Source organism: Gouania willdenowi, chromosome 12 (genome assembly GCF_900634775.1).
Source record: "Gouania willdenowi chromosome 12, fGouWil2.1, whole genome shotgun sequence".
Taxonomy (NCBI): domain Eukaryota; kingdom Metazoa; phylum Chordata; class Actinopteri; order Blenniiformes; family Gobiesocidae; genus Gouania; species Gouania willdenowi.
In genome coordinates, this window is record NC_041055.1 from 7,585,511 (window position 1) to 7,605,045 (window position 19,535).

A 19,535-nucleotide genomic window follows, 5' to 3' on the forward strand; every position below is an offset into this window, starting at 1 on the left:
TCGAAACATGTCAGGAGATCAAATTTCCTGAAAAAAAGTTGTCTAAATAAATGAAACCTTAACATATTATATTATAATGAACTTGCTGGAACTAATATTTTGCCCGTTTTCCAACGAGACACAAGTAATTTCCCCTGAGATCATTAAAGTATATCTGATTCTGATTCTGACGGTGCCAATTATCAATCAGAGCATCCATGACGGCGGGCCCTGGTTCTGGTCGTCTCTGCCCTGATAAACAGTTTCATTGTATTCCTTTGAGTTTCTACAAGCATCGACACACACCTCTTCACTGCTCCATGTCTGCATATCAGCTAACTGGCAGTCGGCTCTACTTTATAGATGTTGACAGAAACCAGAGTCCGCTTTTTCGATTGTAAACGGGCACATTTTCACTTACTTGGTGCTGCCGATGAGCTGAAAAAGCCACAGATTGGTTGTTCTGCCTTATACGTAAGTTGTTTTCTGAATTTTAAATGTATAAAAAAAAACAAAAAAAAAAAAAACTCTCTTTTCCAGCCTGAAAGAAAAAAAAACAGGAGAAACATCACTGGAGCAGTGTAAAAAACTGCTGTTTTTCCACTTCACTGTTCTGTTTTTATGATGCAGGGTTCGTCAGAGCTGTTGAGACCTAATATAACAAGTGTCATAATGTCTTTGTAATGCTTGAATATTTTTGATGCTTCCATTATAATTCCTTTTGGTATTCTTAAAATAGGTGACAGTACAATGTGTAACCTCCTATGTGACTGTCTCAGGCATTTAGTTAAATAGAAAAAATCTCCAAGTATTTGAATTATTCTTTCGATTTTTGTCATTTGTTTTTTCCTAAAACGGCTTGAAATAATAAAGTATACTTGGTCTCAAACTTCATCACAGGAATGTATGGAATGTTTTTATTTTGTGCAATAACCAGGAGTCTAAAATCATGGAAAACTCAAATGGAGTATGTGCCCGGGAGACACATATCGTGGTAAAACGGGAAAACAATACATTCTTTAAGTCTAAAACAAGATATTAAATACTCAGTCCTCGAGAGTTGCAGTCCTACATGTCTTTAGTTCACCACTGCTTGTAAAACACGTTTTTAAGCCCCGCATTAGTAGGTCATCAAAAAATTATAAAGTTCCTCTCCAGGGAAATCTTTGGTATAAAAAGGCAAAATATTTTTATTATCTGAAGAGAAACTTCTGTGTACACATTTGATGATAATAATAAATCTCCAGGCTATAAAGTCTTATTGGCCACATTACAATAATTTAGCAATTTTCTAAGAAAAATCCACACAAATGCCGCAGCCTAACATACAGTGGGGCAAACAAGTATTTAGTCAGCCACCAATTGTGCAAGTTGTCCCACTTAAAAAGATGAGAGGCCTGTAATTTACCTAATTTTTCTGGATTTTTTTTCTCATTTTTTCTCTCATAGTTTGAGGTTTACCTATGATGAAAATTACAGGCCTCTCATCTTTTTAAGTGGACATCTTGCACAATTGGTGGCTGACTAAATACTTGTTTGCCCCACTGTAGGCCGCACTCTATTGGCTGATGAGGGGTGCCCTTCAGACAACTCGACCAATCAGAATGGGCAGGGAGGCGGGCTGCTGTACTCCAAGTTAGGTTTCACGGAAATATCAGTGTTTTAAACTGATACGTTTCCTGTACTGCATAAAGTCTCCTCCTCACTGCCCCACGTCTACATATCAGTCCATTACAGCTTTTTATGGTCACTTTTTACTGGAACCAGACTGATACACCGCTTCATCCGCTCTTCTTAACGTGAAGCGATCACAGCGAGTCGGAAAAGGATAGGGACGCGATCGCTTCTGAACAAATCCAACGTGGTGATTTGGTCATTTTGGCTGTTGTGCTACTATTATAAACTGGCTGTCTTGGATACAGGTTGTTCTGATCTCTGCTCCGTCTGTCCATCCGCCTTACGGAAGCATCTCCATCAGCCTCAGAGTCCAGAGCACCGATCAATCCTGAACAAACTATTACAAACTGGATGACTTTTACTTCATCCATGCTGCTGCTGCTGCAGTGCTCTCTCTCTCTCTTCTCTCTCTCTCTCTCTCTCTCTCTCTCTCCTCCTCTCTCTCTCTCTCTCTCTTCTCTCTCTCTCTCTCTCTCTCTCTCTCTCTCTCTCTCTCTCTCTCTCTCTCTCTCTCTCTCTCTCCTCTCTCTCTCTTCTCTCTCTCTGACAACATTCTCTGCGTCGTTGCTATGATGAGGCGCAGTGTGCATCATGGCAGTGATCAGAATGATTCAGTGCGAGCAAGAACAATTTAACGTGAACAATTTAATTGTTCCACCTGGTCTAATGTGACAGAGCTCAATTTTGTGGTGACATGACGCTTATAAAACCTGGAAAAATCCCCAATTTAGCCGCGTCATTGTTTAAGCCGCAGGGTTCAAAGCGTGAGAAAAAAGCAGCGGCTTATAGTCCGGAAATGACGGTACTTCAAAAGGCTGTTAAGAGTTTTATGATGAATAGTGGAAGACATGCAGAACTTTGACCCTTCAGGCACTTTTACTTACTGTTTGGCTTATGTACAAAAAAATGCATGTTTTTTTTTTGGTTTTTTTACTTCACCAGATTGATATTTAGTATTTACACTGAAACTCTCTTTGGTTCACCACTGTGTTATTGAAGGGCAAACAGACTTTTCACTACAGCGGAGTCAAAAAGTGTAATCATTTCTTCACCTACTAAGCCAACCAGCACATGTTGTCCTTTCTCATCAACTCCAGCAGCATGGCAGTGTTATTTATTAAGAATAAGGATGGAAAAAGAATGCTGCCAAAACTTCCCCAGCCCTCAATTAACCTGCAACTGTAGCCATAATGCCGCTTTGCATAGTTTGTCCATTTTTCCCCGTTTAAGCTCGAGGCTACTTAAAGGATTTCTCCGAGCATCCTGTCTTAGCGCAGATCTCATTATCGTTTAAGAACAAGCTAGCAACTCTTTTATTTCACAATCATTCTCTGTGTGTGCGTGCGTGTGTGTGCGTGCGTGTGTGCTTGTGCGTTGGACGCTGCCTTACTGGTGGGACCAGAAACAGCGTAATTGTTGGCGATGAGCTAATTTAATGAATTGGTTTTGTCACATTTTCCCAGTGGAAGGCAGCGTACCTCCAACAACAGAACCAAGCAGTGTTTGAGATGGCAGTCAGGTGCTGCTGGGTTGATTATAATCGCATTCCTTGCGAGGTTCCTCATTAGCAGCTTTAACACAGCGGAGTGGAACAATGAAGCTGTGCGTGAGGAGGCAGCGCCAACCACTCAATTTTACAACACTTTCACAATTTCAGCTTGGCGCACACACATCAGCAGTGGAAGAAAAATAGCTGCTTGTGTCCTAATTAAGTAAAATCAAGCCAAGTTGTTTTTTTTTTATATTTAAAAAAAAAAAAAAAGCAACCCCTCCCTCTCTCTTTGACTTTGTTCTTTCTGAAGGAGTGGACACCAGCACTGATGTGGCTCTGTACGCAGGCCTGGCTGCAGGCGTGGTGACTGTAGTGTCTGCTGATTATCGCCGTCACACTTTACCGGAAGAGCCAGAGTGAGTATGGCGTCGATGTCATCGACGATCGTCCGCCTTGACGGGAGATTCCAGTCCTTCAGCTCAAGAAGCTCCCGACAAGGTGAACAATAGACACCCTACAAACCCTGTAAACCCTCTGCTTGTAACACAAATAACTCCACTATTGAAGCTTTCCTCTGCAACCACTCATGATTAATTAGGGCCAGCATGTATTAATTACTTTGGTCATTGAGTATTCTATCGAACTATCACATCAAGTAATCGGATAAAAATGCGCTTTTGTGAAAAGTGTAAAAGTGCGTCCACCACTGAACGCTACTCAGCGACTCTGAACAACTAGATTCAAGTCAAAATCAATGTAAATGATGGGACGTGACTCACGTGATTCCAGCTACTTTGTCGCGTGCGACTGGAAGTCGCTCGAAGTTGAAAAATTTAAACTTTTCAAGCGACCAACCCCCGACCGTCACTGTCAGTAGAGCTGGAGGCTGCAGCCCTCCCTCATGCTACAGCGAGAAGGCTGTACACTTCATCACTTACTGGGACCAAATGAAAGTCGCATAATTTTTGAATAAGCCTTTTACAATTTTAAGTATATTTTAGTGAACTCATCCTTTAGTGACTCCGTAAGTTCAGCATTTGAACCAGTGCTTCTCAAACTGGTTCTCACCCTGGGACCACATTTTGCCAATGTCATTAAATTGTGACCCATCTTTTTGTAGAATTCAAACAATCGATTTTAGTTTATCAAAAATAGCTTGTAACATATATATAATATTTTTTTAAGACATACAGTAAATCTCCTGTGCAACATGCAGTTCCCAGCATTCCTATCAAAAGAAAAAGTTTCTTTCAACATAAAAGACAAGCCCCAACATGAAAAAACATAAAGTATTTATTTATTTTTGACCAGCCGTCTGCGACCCACCCAGTACAAGGTCCGTGACACACTTTTGGGTCCCGACCCACCGGTTGAGAATCACTGATTTAAACCGCACTAGTGCAGTGCCCGTAGGAAGTATGTATTACTGTAGAAATGTGGGAGGCTTTTCAGTAGCTTTTTCATGGAATGCCAAATGAGGTATGTGTTTTGAACATGGGACGTCAGGGGACATTAGGTTTGTTGTGAACTGTTGTAGAGTGATAACTATTGTGTTTTCATATATTTTGCCTTTAGCAAAGACACTGTAGGGAGTTGAACCCCGTTCCACTAATGTTTCACCACTCCTGGTGCCTTTTGCTTTTTTAGCCATTGGGGAAAAAGCAAAAACAGTAATGCAACAGCATGATATTTGAAAGTGTTTTGAAGGCTAAATCTGGTTGATTTCTGTTTTGAGGATAATTAAAGGTATAGTGCCATGCCCGTAGGAAGTACAGTATGTATTGTTATAGAAAAGTGGGAGGTTAGGTTAAGTAGTTTTTTCAGGATGGGGAACGAATGAATGGGAATAGTGGGACTAGAATCAATAAACTACATTACTTCATACCTAATTAAATGTATTTAGCAGAAAAAACAAGTGGTTTTAGGGTGGACTTTAAACTATAGATACCATCATTAAAATTTGCAAACACATCACTAACACCAGGGGTTATAATATGCCCAATAGTAGATATCAAAATATGACAAATTAGAGTAGTAGCCAATGTTAAGTACTATATTTTGATGACAAATCCTTTTATTGTGTATATTATGTTAGTGATGGTGTTACTAATTTTAGTTATGAGTCAATGGGTAGCTTCAGCATTTATTATTATTTTTTTTTCATTTTATTTAATTATTTGATTATTTTTTCCTTCTTTTGTATTCCTTTTTCATCTTTATTTTCTTTTTTTTTTGCTTCAGCATTGTTTTATCACTGTTACAATTTCCTTTTGGCTGCTCCCTTCAGAGAATGCCACAGTGAATTATCCACGTAATTAGTTTGGCATAGGTTCAGGTGAAAATCACATCAGCACATGTCTGCAGTTAGCAGGTTTTGGAGAGCGGAAACACACAGACACGTTACACTCAAACGCAACGTCATGAAAATCATGTCAATATGTTTACACAGGGAAAATCACCTGGTGATAATGTTCTAGGGATATAAAAGCTATATATTGAATACAGAACAAAAAAAAAAGACAGATCCATTTATAATACCAACCAATTTGTTCCTTTTTAATAAAAAAAAAATTCTTTATTTATTACATATGTATTATGTAAAAGTAGAAAAAGATAATAACATGCATATTGAAAAGATCCATTACATGTTGTGGTAACTATGTCAACAAATGCAGGCATGGTAAATATAAATATAGAGTTTAAATAAATGAGGCTTGAGGCAGAGAGAGTTTCATCAATCATTTTTTGTAATCAAGGCATTCCAGGACCTCAAGGAACCGTTGCGGATCAATGATTGATTATCTGATATTTTGTAGTAATTTAGCTCCCTAAACAGATACTGTACCTGTCATTTATAAAAGATGGGGCTGTGGCATTAATTACTTTACATTTTAAATATGTAGAAAAGTTTGGCTTTTTCGGTTATTTGCTGCAGTCTGTTGCCATTACAAAAATGTCTTTACTAATTTATTTATGCCCGCATTTTGGTGAAGTATAATTTTTTGAAGATTTAACAAATGTAGAAGAGGAAGGAAAAATGACTCATAGTGGAATGACGAGCTTTTCAGAATAAAGTTGCGTGCCGTTGCTTGTTTCCTGAGTTCTTTATTCACGGCACAGGCCAAACTTAATATCACTGCCCTGAGTGACATGCTTGTATTTAACAAATGAAGCAGGCCTTTGGTGATTGCAGTAGATCACATGTGTCAAACTCGAGGCCTGGGGCCCAAATCTGGCCCTTTGGAGCAACAGTCTGGCTCGCAGGAGAAAGTAAAATGATGAAGAAAACATGTAATCATTGTGTAAATAAAACTCAATACTACTGCTACTTATATTGCATAATTGCAGTATTTTAATGGTAAACTGTTGAAAATAACACTCAAACATTTTAATTGTCCTCAAGTTATAACATAATATTTCCCTTAAGTAAATAGAATTGGTTACAAAATTTTACAGTGAATTCCTGTTGGGACTGATATCTGTCACGTATTGCTTTGATACTGTCGGTTTCCTACATATTTTCTCATAATGCTTTGTTTTTCAACCCTAGGGTCGTGACAACATGTGGGGTCACCTGGAATGCAAATGTGGTCCCCTGAAATGTATAAATTGATTATACTGATTAAAAGTCTATTTTTAATTCTTCTTCTTTTCAAATTAAAAACACCACACACAATTTTAAACAAATGTAAGAGTTAAAAGTTTGTGATATCAAACGGGATCACAACCCAATAACGGTTGGGAACCACTGATTTAATGTATACGTAGAAGTGCAAACTTAGTGCACAATAATGTTGAAATTACTCGTTTACCTGCATTAAAACCTGTGGACCGCTTGAGATCACACTGCCTACCGTATTCGGCCCCTGAACTAAAATGGTGTTTAACACCCCTGTAGTGGATTATGATCTGTAACCCTGTGCACATTAATCTGTGCAACAAAGTCTGATGCAAAAAGCTGCTCACGGCGTTCAGTTTGTCTCTGCACACAATGTATTTGCTTGATACTGGCGTGTAAACACATCTTAACAAGCTGCATGGTTTTGTATAATAAGTATTTATGTGTCTTTTTAATTATGCATGGACTTTGTTGTATTATGATATAACCGTTATAAATTATTAACAGGCTTCCGGGGTCAAAACGGCAGTACTCCATTTTTCAGTTTGTTATTCAAGCCTGCTGGAAATAGTTGTGTTGTTTGGTGCTGCGGAGTATACATGTTCAATAATGTGCAAGGTTTTGTTGTAAAGATGTGCGTTTTTATTTTTGCTGTGATTGCAACATCCCGACGCTCCGAGGAAGAGTTTACAATGTCTGCTTTCAATGTAATATTACATAGATTTAGATAGAGTTCTAGATATTTTTTGTACTCATCTAATCTAAAAATAATTAATGACATTATTTAGTATTTTCCTGTTTTTTGCTGAGCCCCTGAATGCAGCATTCATCGTCCCCAGACAGTGAAAAAGTGTGTTTTACGACACAGATTGGGGCTTATTTTATCAGGCTGGGATTATGAGTTGCTGCAGCAAACCGTGGTCCTCAGCGGGTGTATTAAAGTTCATTTTGATAACTCGGCAATGTAGGATGGGAACGCTTAATCTTGGTCTCTGTGCCCTCTGTTAACAGCGTCTAACGCAGCGAACCTCCATAAATAGTCCCTCGCGTCTTGCCCCTCCTCTCAGAATTCTGCCCCCCTTTGTGCAGAAACACGGCCATCTTATCACTTCTGTCCTTTTTACTCCTTATTATGAGTCGGTGTTCCAGCAGCTTACCTAATAAGAAATAAATTGGCAATTTGCATTTCACCGGCTCATCAAGGGAAAATTGCTCTGTTTTACTTAGCCGCATCTTCTCTCGCCATTTTATGCTCACTCAAAACAGCTGACAATTAGTCTTTACACGGTAATAAATTTCCCCTTGCAATAAACAGATCAGTAGATAATCCCATTTATAACACTTTATTGTTTTGTGTTTCACTTTAGCTCATGATACTGTGAGCCTTGTGTTTTATTTCCGGTGCAACGTTGCATACAAATTGTGCGACTATGTGATCAACAGATGTAGCAACTGCTAGCAAATCTGCCTGAGCGGTCTCACGTCAGATATTAAACAAACTCAATCATTCCTGATTAAGATTAAAAGCAACTTGTGTGATTTTTCTTCAGCAAGGTAAAAGCAGCAGCGAATTATTTCATGTCGTTATGTTGCAGACATACTATTGACATATCATTGAATGGGTTTTACACAGGGTGCAAATTGGGAATAGATGAGGGAAGGTGAAGTGGGTAATGCCAGTAGCCATTCCTATAACTGAGAAGAATATGTCCACGGATCCCCTGAGCATGTACTTTACTTTCTCTAGCTGCTTTATTGTGGCAAAGTCATTGAACCGCCGCAATCCTATTCAATGTGATATTATTTGTCTTGTTGAAAGCAATGCAGTTAAAGCAATAATGTGTTCTGTCTGAGGTGCCAAATAGGGCTGTTATCGTGTTGGGGTAAAGAGTGATACCACATGGTGCTGACAATGTGTTAAACATGGTCGAGCAACAGCTTGTTAAAATAGACAGGCGTGTTTCCACACCTATCACAGCTTGGATCCACATCACCATGTCTGGCTTTGGAGAATTCTAACTCCCTAACTCCAACTATTGTTGATTATAAAAACGGCTGTTCTGCCACCTGATTAAAACAAAGAAAGTGAGTAGCACAGTAGCCTGGCTGAGAGAAACAGTCAACCAGGCCCGCATTGGACTGTCAGATCAAACGTTTCCCTGGAACAAGAGAAATGACTGCAGACCTCAACAGAACAAAGAAGAAACAAATTGAGGTTGCCAGAAAGTTCCAACACAAACCATTATTCAAAGTGATACAGCACAAGATGTTACACTACAGAAGGGACGCAAATCAACTTCCTTCTTCAAGGGATTTTGAATACTGTGTTAAGGCACCTATTGTTTGAAAAAGGTTTTGTTTTGAGGGTTGATATATTGATGCAAAAGCCACTTTGTGTTTACAGTTGTTTGGCTTCGTCCTCTAACTGGAAGGTTGTTGGTTCCTATCCCGTTCCGTCAGTCATTGCCATTATGTCCTTTGACAAGAGACTAAGGGGTTGTTGGTACAGATTGGTAGCCATACTTCTTTCAGACTTTCAGAATCTGCGGGGGTGTTTTTAAATCATTGCTAGGTCAAACAAATCTCACAGTGGGCGTTTGTTTAAACTTTTGATTTTCGGGTTTCTTTTGTTATCTAAAGGTTTTGGTTCAACCTTACCTATAGGAAACTGCTCCAGGTCACCGTTGTTGTCGGCTCAATTATGATATCAACAAACGGTGTCTACCTCTGCGACCTAAAGTTTAGCCTCGAGACCTCCATAAAATGTCATATCTTACCGCCATACTGAGGTGTACTCAAAAAGCCACGACTTTTTGTTTCTTCGTATCTTGGTTCAAAAACGCTGCCTTGTTCAGAAACTTGCCTGTCTTACTCGGTCATTCTTGAACATGAGGCACCAGTTGAACTAAAACATGATTTAAGGCAGTCATTTGGAGTTTTACTCTTGTTCAACCATGAAATCCTGATCCCGCTTGAGCAGCGCAGATTCTACATGCTGTAATTTCACTCTCGTCTCTCTGACAATGAGGGATAACACCTGACCTGCCAGTTTTTTATTGTGCTACCTGCTCTGCTGTCTTCAAAAAAATTTTGAATAATTTCATGAAATTGGGACGTACACTTGGGTCCTTCCTATGTTGAGTTTGCATGTTCTCCTCATGCTGCGTGGGTTTCCTCCGGGTACTCTAAGGTTGATTGGAGTCTCTAAATTATCTGTAGGAGTGAATGTGACTGTCAGTGGTTGTTTGTCTATGTGTTGCCCTGCGATGGACTTGCGCCCTGTCCAGGGTGTAACCCCACCTAGTGCCCAGTGTGAGTAGGAGATAAGCACCGGCAGACCCCTGCGACCCTGAAAAACAGAAACAAGCTGGTCTGATAATGGATGAATGAATAAATGAAATCGGACAATGTGGGGTGGCAGTCACCCAGTGGTATCTGTCATTGTGCCCTTGGGCAAGGCACTTCACCTACATTGCCTAGTATGAATGTAGTGTGTGAGTGAGTGTTGGTGGTGGTCGGAGGGGCCGATGGCGCACTATGGCAGCCTCGCTTCCGTCAGTCTGCCCCAGGGCAGCTGTGGCTACAATAGTAGTTTACCACCACTAAGTGTGGAGTGAAAGAATAATGCCTTAATTCTGTAAAGCGAATTTGAGTGTCTATGATAAAGCGCTATATAAAACAGATGCATTATTATTATTAATGTCCGAATGCATATTGAAGTGCCGCAGTACGGAGGTTGAAAACCACTGGTAAAGATTGCTTTGAGAATAGCAGAACGACCCTAACTGTGCTCAGAATTTTTTAGGGTGTTTTTAGTGTTAATTTATTCAACTAAAACTTTTCATTGTAGTTTTTCCACTTGAATCAAACTGGATTTCTTGTCCTGAACTTTGTCTCCCATCTTCTGAAAGAAAAGGATTGATCCATAATGTAAGATAAAGTTCAAGAAAGATGTTTAACTCTGACAATAATCAGCTTTTCTCTTTGTTTTCCAGCTAACCCGCTGCTCATTAACTCATCCATACAACCGGACCTGACAGTGTCACGTACCTACACCAGCCCCATGTGTTTCCAAGACTCGATCGACAAGGAGCTAATGGCCGAGCGCTCGCTCCTTGACCCTTTGCCCGATCTCAAAGTCAAAGGTTAGAAAAGCGAGTAGTTGTGAACGTTCACATGTGCGGCTCTCGGCTACTTTTGAAGGGCAAGAGTTGAAGAGCGGTGCACGGCTCTGTGACTGCAGACGGAGGGGATAATCCATCTTGCTTGGAATCTGTTTTTGTCCTCTGGCAGTCTTTAAGAAAGCCTTGACATAAAGGAAAAAACGATTGCCTTAAAAAGCATTGTCCAATGGCCAAACCGAGTCTTTGAGGCTGTCTTACACTGGGCATGTGTTAGATGTGTTTCAATTCTTTAACCCTTCTTTTATTCTTGGGGTCAATTTGACCACATTCAATGTTCATCATTCAAAGAACAATAGTTAACTTTTTTTTGCATCATATTTGATGACTTTTCCTAATTTGATGGGTAGACTTGATTAAGCATAAAATCACCATGATAATATTTTTTCAATGTGCTGAACGCATGTAATGACGTTCCTCTGGGGTCAATTTGAACTCAAAGTTAATACTTTTGATTCGGGGAAGGAATAGGCAATATCCTCACTTTGGAACAGCTCTTTCACAGTGAAAGCAACGTAGAGGAGGACGATGTGTCTGAGGCAGAGGACTTTATAGTGAATAACCCCAAATACGTTACAGAAAAGGAGATAAAAAATAAGTAAATGCAAATGTTTATGAGAGGAAAGGGGCGTTCCCAACATCAATCAGCATGGTTCATTCTGAGTCAGGAATGTGCACCCCAAATTAGATTAATGTTGTCAGTAAATTTGAGAAGATTTGGATAAAAACTATTCAAAGTGAATTCATTCTAGTTTAAAAGTTTTGCCTGATGGTGGCGCTAGAGAACAGGTCAAGGTTTCATTATCAAGGGGGTATTTTTGTATTCAACAAATAAACAACGTTCCTGACACTAAAACTTGGTCAACAATTTTCTGAAAATAAATTTCTGGAGGCCAAGTACCCTCGGGGTCAAATTGACCCCAAGGGTAAAATGTGTTAGTAATAATTGAGGATTTTAGGAGGGGTTAAACAATATATTTGTGATGCAAAATGTACAGAATGCATCATTTAACTTTTTACTTTCTCTGGCTACTTATGACCATTTATCTCGTCCCGAGAATTTCAAAAAATGTAAAGTGGTGTTTAATGTATTTCCATAGCCAGATACAAGCTATTTTTTGGATGGAATTCTCTCTCCACTTATAGGTGTTTATGGGCCAACTGAATGACTCACCCACCAAACAGTTTAAATGCAGAGCGTCTCTCTGCTCCAGCCTCAGGCTCAGTGTTTCAGCTGGAGGCGAACCACTTTGACAGGGAGAGCACAGTTTCAGCATGATCGATAATGGTCGTGCAGTTGCATACAGGTGCAACTTAATGAACTTATAAAGGAAGACTAGCCCATTACATAGTCATTATAAGATTAGAATAAAACTAGAAGCTATGGAAGGTTGACTTTAACTCCAACCAAAGCTTTCATTGTGGTCTGCAGGGGCACCGGAAAGGGCAGAGTACCACGTCATCGCCCACCCTCAGACCTTCCAAGAGGGCTGGCTCCAGACTACAGAGGGGTTGCCGTGGGACAACACTTGGCAGAAGAAAACAAAAACCTTTTCCCTCCGCAGGTCTCTTTGAATCCCGGGGAGGCCTCTACACAGAGCGACAGCAGTGTTTGGTCATACTGGAGGCAGGCTGATGGTTCCAAACACAGGTGAGGTTCACACTTGGTGGTGTTACTCTACAAAGCCACGAGTGCATGATGAGACTGTGAAAATGATACATAATATTTATAAATTATACCTCATGCACTTTGAAATTTTATATCCTCATGCACTTTTCTTCTGACAGGACTTTTATTATACCTTATGTGGTTTTTATAATGACTGTGTCTGTTCTGGCTTGAATCTTAAGTGTTCTTGAATGTTATGTGGGCATTTGCAATGTCATTGTACTTTTGTACAGTGACAATAAAAAAAAAAGATTGTGATTCTTCTAAAAACCAAAGGTGCTGAAAAAAGTACACATCTATCATTGAATGCCTAAATATCTTGGCAATACAATTTTTAATATTAGTATGTTTCATTCATTCTTTACTCTTTGTTCAAACTTCACAAACAGATGCAACATCAAAACAATAAGAAACAAAAACATTGAACACATATGTTCACTATACGCAGAATAACAAACAGGACATAGATTAACACAACTTGTACCATACAGTATGTATCTTTCAGTTTGAGAAGGGACAGGATGGAGAAAAAGCTTTATCTACTATCAGTGACCAACTCTCAATATAAGGTGGTCAACATGTCCGTTCAGTCCAATGCAATCTAAAGCATACAGTGAACAATATAATAACACACACACTAACAATAGTAAGATAATGATCTCCTTACTTGGTATGCTCGTGTGAATCAATAAGAAATAGTTTGTATTGGCAGCAGTAACTGGAGGGTCGCTGGTTCAAGTCCTGGTGTGGAACATAAAAAACAAGGAAGTTGCTCTGGTAGCTGGAAGGGTGCCAGGGCACCTCCCGAGGACTGCCGAGGTGCCCTTGAACAAGTCACCGAACACCAAACACTGCTCTGGCAACATGTTGATCCCAAACGTGTCGACCCTGTCGTTCCTTTGGAATAAATCAACTAAGTGGATAGTGGCTAAGTGCAATGGGCAAGGACTTTCTCCATATATCCTGTGCCCAGTCATTCAGCTTAGCTTGAACAAGCTGACCATCTGCATAGATGCAAAGAGCCATAAATAAAGTTTGTATTGTTTTTTTTATATATCACTGACTTTTTCCAAGTCTTTAAATTATAATCAAGTTTGTCCATAATTTTAGACCACAAACAGAAATGCACAAGGTTTTAAAGATAAAGTAACTCCTCCCCTTGAATAGTAATCATTGTCTGTTTTTGGTTTGAATTTTAGCTTTTTAATTCATTTTTATTGAAAGAAACTACTCACTGGGTTCCTCATTTTCCTCATATCTCTGTTTTAGAATTTTAAAGACCTATTATTATTATTATTATTATTATTATTATTATTATTATTATTATTATTGTAATAAATATTTATCTTGTTCATTTGTTTATTTTTATCTGTTTTTTTTTTTTTTTTTTTTCTCACGGACATGGAGAAGGATGTGTTTTTAAAAAGTTCCACTCTGGAGCCCGATTTTTAAAAAGTTCCGTTTCCAAGCTCCAAAACGCCGTTGCCGTGTAAATGCGCAGACAAAGCGTTTGCGTTTTCTTTTGAAAACGTTGACGTGTAAACAGAGCCTGAGATAGACAGTTGAAATGATGTGCGTCCTGCTTCAGTGGAAAACGTTTCTTTGTGTTGACTATCATCAGCTGGTTAAATTTACTGAGAAAAAAACTATTTTGTTTGTCACTTTTGGATGTTTTTCTGAACTTTTTGAACACTTGGATTGGACTACTTATGGCTAAACCTTGGATTTCAAAATTATTGCTTTATGACTTAACTAATTATAGCAATAACTGGTGCATGGACTAAGGTCATCAGCCATTGGTTTATTCTAGTCAGTGTGCAATAGAGCCCACGCCATAAGGGATTTTTGGGGCTGATACCATTATTGGGTTTTTAATAAAAGCACCAAATTTGATCTTTTCCAGATATTGGCAGTTATCTGGATCAATGATCTGATCGTTGTACCATGACTTTAAAGGCTTGGGAGAGATTTCTATCCTCATTATAGGTGCATTTAAAATACACAATTCGGATTCAATGGATGAAAGTTGGTGGGATAATGGTGGAACCAATCCAACCTTTTTCGAGACAAATTTTGCCAATGATGATAAGGTTTTTTTCAATTTTTGGAAGTGATCCAGAATGATTATATTGATCCATATTGCCTCCAAAATGTGACACTTTGGTTAAAGTTTTGTCAAAATCTTTGGAGTTGTTTTGACGTAATCCTGCTAACAGACGAAAACAAATAAATGAACGGCGGTGAAAATAATACCTCCTCGAAGAAGGTAATAAGAACATTAAAAACCGTTTGAAATCAACAATAAAAACATTAATCAGCTTTGACAAAACGACTCAGTGGGTCCCCCAGTTTTTTATTGTTTTACTAGGCGAGGCAATTTAAAGTTGTTTGTAGAGCACATTTTCTTTTACATGATTAAAGGTGCAGCATTTAGAAAAATCAGTCACAAAAGTCCTCAGAGAGGTTAATGTTTTGTCAAAATCAGTGGCGTAGTTTGGACGTAATCCTGCTAACAGACAAAAACAAATAAATGAACACCTGTAGAAATATTACCTCCTTGGAGGCAATAATAAAAACATTCAGAACAGTTTGAATTAACAATAAAAACATTAATCATCAGCTTGAAAGAAACTACTCACTGGGTTCCTCATTTTTTAGTTATATCCTCTGTTTTAGAATTTTAAAGACCCTATTGTTTTTATTATTATTATAAATATTGTCTTGTTCATTTGTTTATTTTTTGTCTGTTTTTTTCCCTGAAATTAATGAAAAACTACAATTTTTTAAAATTATTTATTTATTTCTCTTCTTCTCCCACCTCCCTCCCAGTTATTTTCTCCACTACACACACACACAAATTAATTTTAAAGTGGAGGATTTGTAAATGTCGTTTCGGTGTTGTCTTTGTCATCTGTCTTATATGTCGTATTATTTTTTATTTCATAATTTTTTTTGCTTATATATAATTATACACTAATGTGGAAAAATGACCCTGCGTCTCTGAAAGTGACGCGCTGTGCGTTATTGCACTTGGTTTGCCCTTGTCAGAGTTAATCCTCAGCTGAAAAAAGTGAAAATGTCAATGTCATGATGGAAGACGCACCATGATCAGGCATATATTGTTTACTGACGAGATGAAAGTGGACAGCGCTGACATTCTTAACCGTCTGCTGCTTCCAAACAAACATGATGAAGCATTTAAAGTGTTTGCCTCCAATCGATCCACAACTCGTATGTGAATTAATTCACCAAGTGGTTTAGGATGTTTAATTTTTCAGTGAAAGGAGTGTAAGTAAACGTCGGCAATGCAGAGCCGCTGACTGCGTTACTACATTATTCAGGCGGCACATTTTCATGGCCCGCATTCATCATCCTGTTCCTGGAGGAGATTTATCCACGGCAAGATTGGTGGTAATTGTTTATGATACCTGTGCTTGCGTGCGTGTGTGTGTGTGTGTTTTCTAGCAGGAGACAGTCTCAGCTCGCCCAGGTTTTAGTCACAAGGCCGATGGGACTTTTCTCTGCCGCCTTTTTCTTCTTTTTTCCCCTTTGGCTGTCACCCTCAGTAAAGAGACATGACAGGCGAGCAGGTGTGTGCCATGTGTGCATGTACAGTGATTTCTTCTCTCCCCCTCCCCCTCCCCCCTGTATGCCTTCCTCACCACAGGTATCAGTCTGCTCGTGCCTCATGGGGGGATCGCAGAAGACACTACGTGGGAAATGTACATGAGCATCAACCAGGAGGACAGCAGGTGGGGGACTCACGTCGTCTCTCTTTTAATCTTTCAAAACTGCTTTGGTTCCATTCCTCTTCGTGCCTCTCCATCTTTTCCTCTCGCACAAACATGCAACGATAAACACAAACCATGGGAAACCACGTGGCTGATACACTTTTACAGATGCACATATTTCCACCCAGCGTGGGTTCTTTACACATCTTACAGACACGACAGGGGAGGACGTGGTGTGTCACTAATACATTGGCAGCTGTGGACAGATTGCATTACTGCCCAAAGCAGCTGCTGGAGGGCGGACGCACGCCACGACAACAGTGGCCCTTTTTCATGTTTTCAAACATAACTCAGATATCACGTTCCTGAATGTTTGTGCAGTCAAGAGCAGGACTTAATCTAATCTGAGCTGTGAAAGAAATGGACCACTGAGGCCCTGTTTCCATGACAACATTTTGCTTCTGTTTTCGTTTTTGTTTCCAAAAGGTTCCGCATTCACTCGGCAACATTGTCTGTTTCCATGGGACCATTAAAAACAATGTAGTATACATGCCAAGCCAATAGATGGCGGTGTGATGTTGCAATGAACCAAAATAAGCGCACGTGCAGAGGCTGTTCTTCCTAACACAGGTAATAGTAGAGTTTAAATCGAACCTACTAAGTTGGAAGAAATTAGACGCGACCCGAATACGGCCCCACTGGGTTCCTCATTTTTTAGTTATATCTCTGTTTTAGAATTTTAAAGACCTATTATTATTATTATTATTATTATTATTATTATTATTATTATTGTTATAAATATTTATCTTGTTCATTTGTTTATTTTTATCTGTTTTTTTTTTTTTTTTTTTCCTCACAGACACTGAGAAGGACGTGTTTTTAAAAAGTTTCACTCTGGAGTCCGATATTTAAAAAGTTCAGTTTCCAAGCTCCAAAATGCCGTTGCCGTGTAAATGCGCAGACAAAGCGTTTGCGTTTTCTTTTGAAAACGTTGACGTGTAAACAGAGCCTGAGATAGACAGTTGAAATGATGTGCGTCCTGCTTCAGTGGAAAACGTTTCTTTGTGTTGACTATCATCAGCTGGTTAAATTTACTGAGAAAAAAACTATTTTGTTTGTCACTTTTGGATGTTTTTCTGAACTTTTTGAACACTTGGATTGGACTACTTATGGCTAAACCTTGGATTTCACAATTAGTTGCTTTATGGCTTAACTAATTATAGCAATAACTGGTGCATGGACTAAGGTCATCAGCCATTGGTTTATTCTAGTCAGTGGTGCAATAGAGCCCACGCCATAAGGGATTTTTTGGGCTGATACCATTTATTGGGTTTTAATAAAGCTGATATTGGATATATTTTCGTAATTTGCCGATAAGTGAAATTAGAGCATTGATATACACCGGATATATACTATACGTAAGTGTTTCTCAAATGGGGGTACACGATGGCCCTACAGGGGGCACTGGAGAGAGAGAGAGGGAAAATTAACAAATGAAGCATTAAAAATTTGGGGGTTTTATGTTTATTTTCAGTTAAAAATTATAGTCATTATAATTATGATGGGAAATATCAAAGAAGAACATGACCTGAAAATACAAAAGTCAGTCTTGGTCCCACACCAGGCCAGAGGTGACTGCCAGGGAAATGATTAAGAAATGTAAAAAAAAACCAAAAAACTATTGAAATTAATCTATTTAGGATACATTAAATACTGTTTTCATTCCACTTATTTCCAGAATTAGCTAGATTCTTTGAAATGTGTGTCATCACTGATTAATTCCATTATTATGCTCTATAGTTTATAAAAAAAATAGTTTACACAATACGAGGAATTTGTTTGGTGGGTTGGTGGCAAACAATAATATTTTTTAAAAGAAAAGATAAGAAGATGACGACATATTATAATAGAATAGTCATTTTCAGGGGAGAGGAATGAAACAATTTTGTGCAAATCAACTGTAAATATCAGTCATAAATAAAAAAAAAGTGTAAACTGTATATCTGGAATACAATATAATAATAATTTAAAAAAAAATAGTCAACATGGATAAGTCAAACAATTCTAGATGTACTTAACAAAATTAACTAGTGTTGTAAAATTTATAATATTTAATGCCAATATCAAAGTAGCAACTTATCATGCAGAAAGCACAGCACTATGCTGCAAAAAAGTTCATAAATCAGGTATAAATTATAGCCTGACTGATTTTTTTTTTTCTGGTCGTTTACCTCAAAATTCAATATTTTCATGCCCAAAAAAAAAAAAAAAAAATGGAAAAATTAGGTGAAATTTTCTGCAATATGAAATTCAGCTGTCATCTGGCATCACTTCTGCCCGCCCAGTCTGAGCCGCCGTGGGTCATGTGAGAAAGGAAACATATCAAGGGTCGTCTATTGTGTTGTGGCTCAGAGCTGGTGTTAGCAGGCTGACTGCACCACCACCCCAACTTAAGTCTCTTTAAGTCTCCCCCAATTCATCCAAACTGCTGCCCTCTAAGCTGCTGCTTTGCTCCGATAAGCCTGATGCTGTTTACTTCCCCGGCTGGTGTTTAAGAAGCTGGAGGAGCCGAGCACCTCGGAGCTGTCACTCAAAGTCTATCTCTGACATGCTCCACAGTCCAGGAGAGAAATTGGATTCTTTTCTTCCGATTCAAACGTCGACCATCTACATAAGACCAGCGTTTTCTCTCTCTAGAGATGGGGAATCGATCGGCTCTGGCTCAGTTTCAGCTGTGCAGGGGAGCTTTCCGTGGCTTCTCCGCCGCAGTTTTTCAGTGAAAGCACCTTTCTGGCACAGCAGGGGGGGCGCCGGCTTATTCAAGGGCAAAACTGTCCAAATGAATCTAAATTCATGTTATTTGCATAGGCTTGAGCAGAGATTGGCAGTATTACTTTCTATTTGTGTGAAGGCCATGTAGGAAGAGATTTCCTCTGTCTCTCTCACACCTGCCTCAAGCTTGGTTTGATTGACAAATGCTTTCGGTGATGGCGGCTTCCATTTTTTAGGATGTCAATATTTTCTTTTTCAAGCGCCTGAACCACAAAAATGTCCTTTATCTCACCCTGCTGTCTCGTTCAGTGGATAGTCCAACATAGTTTTACTGCTTATACGCGATTCTGAACAAATCCCAAAGACCTTGGTAGAAATTATATACAGTATATCTGGTGAGTCTTAACTGGAATGT

General features: G+C 39.0%; 1 pseudogene; it reads left to right on the top strand.

Annotated features, from left to right (window-relative positions):
- Nucleotides 1-19,535, top strand: part of LOC114473366 (netrin receptor UNC5D-like) — a 278,176-nt pseudogene that overhangs the window by 217,271 nt on the left and 41,370 nt on the right.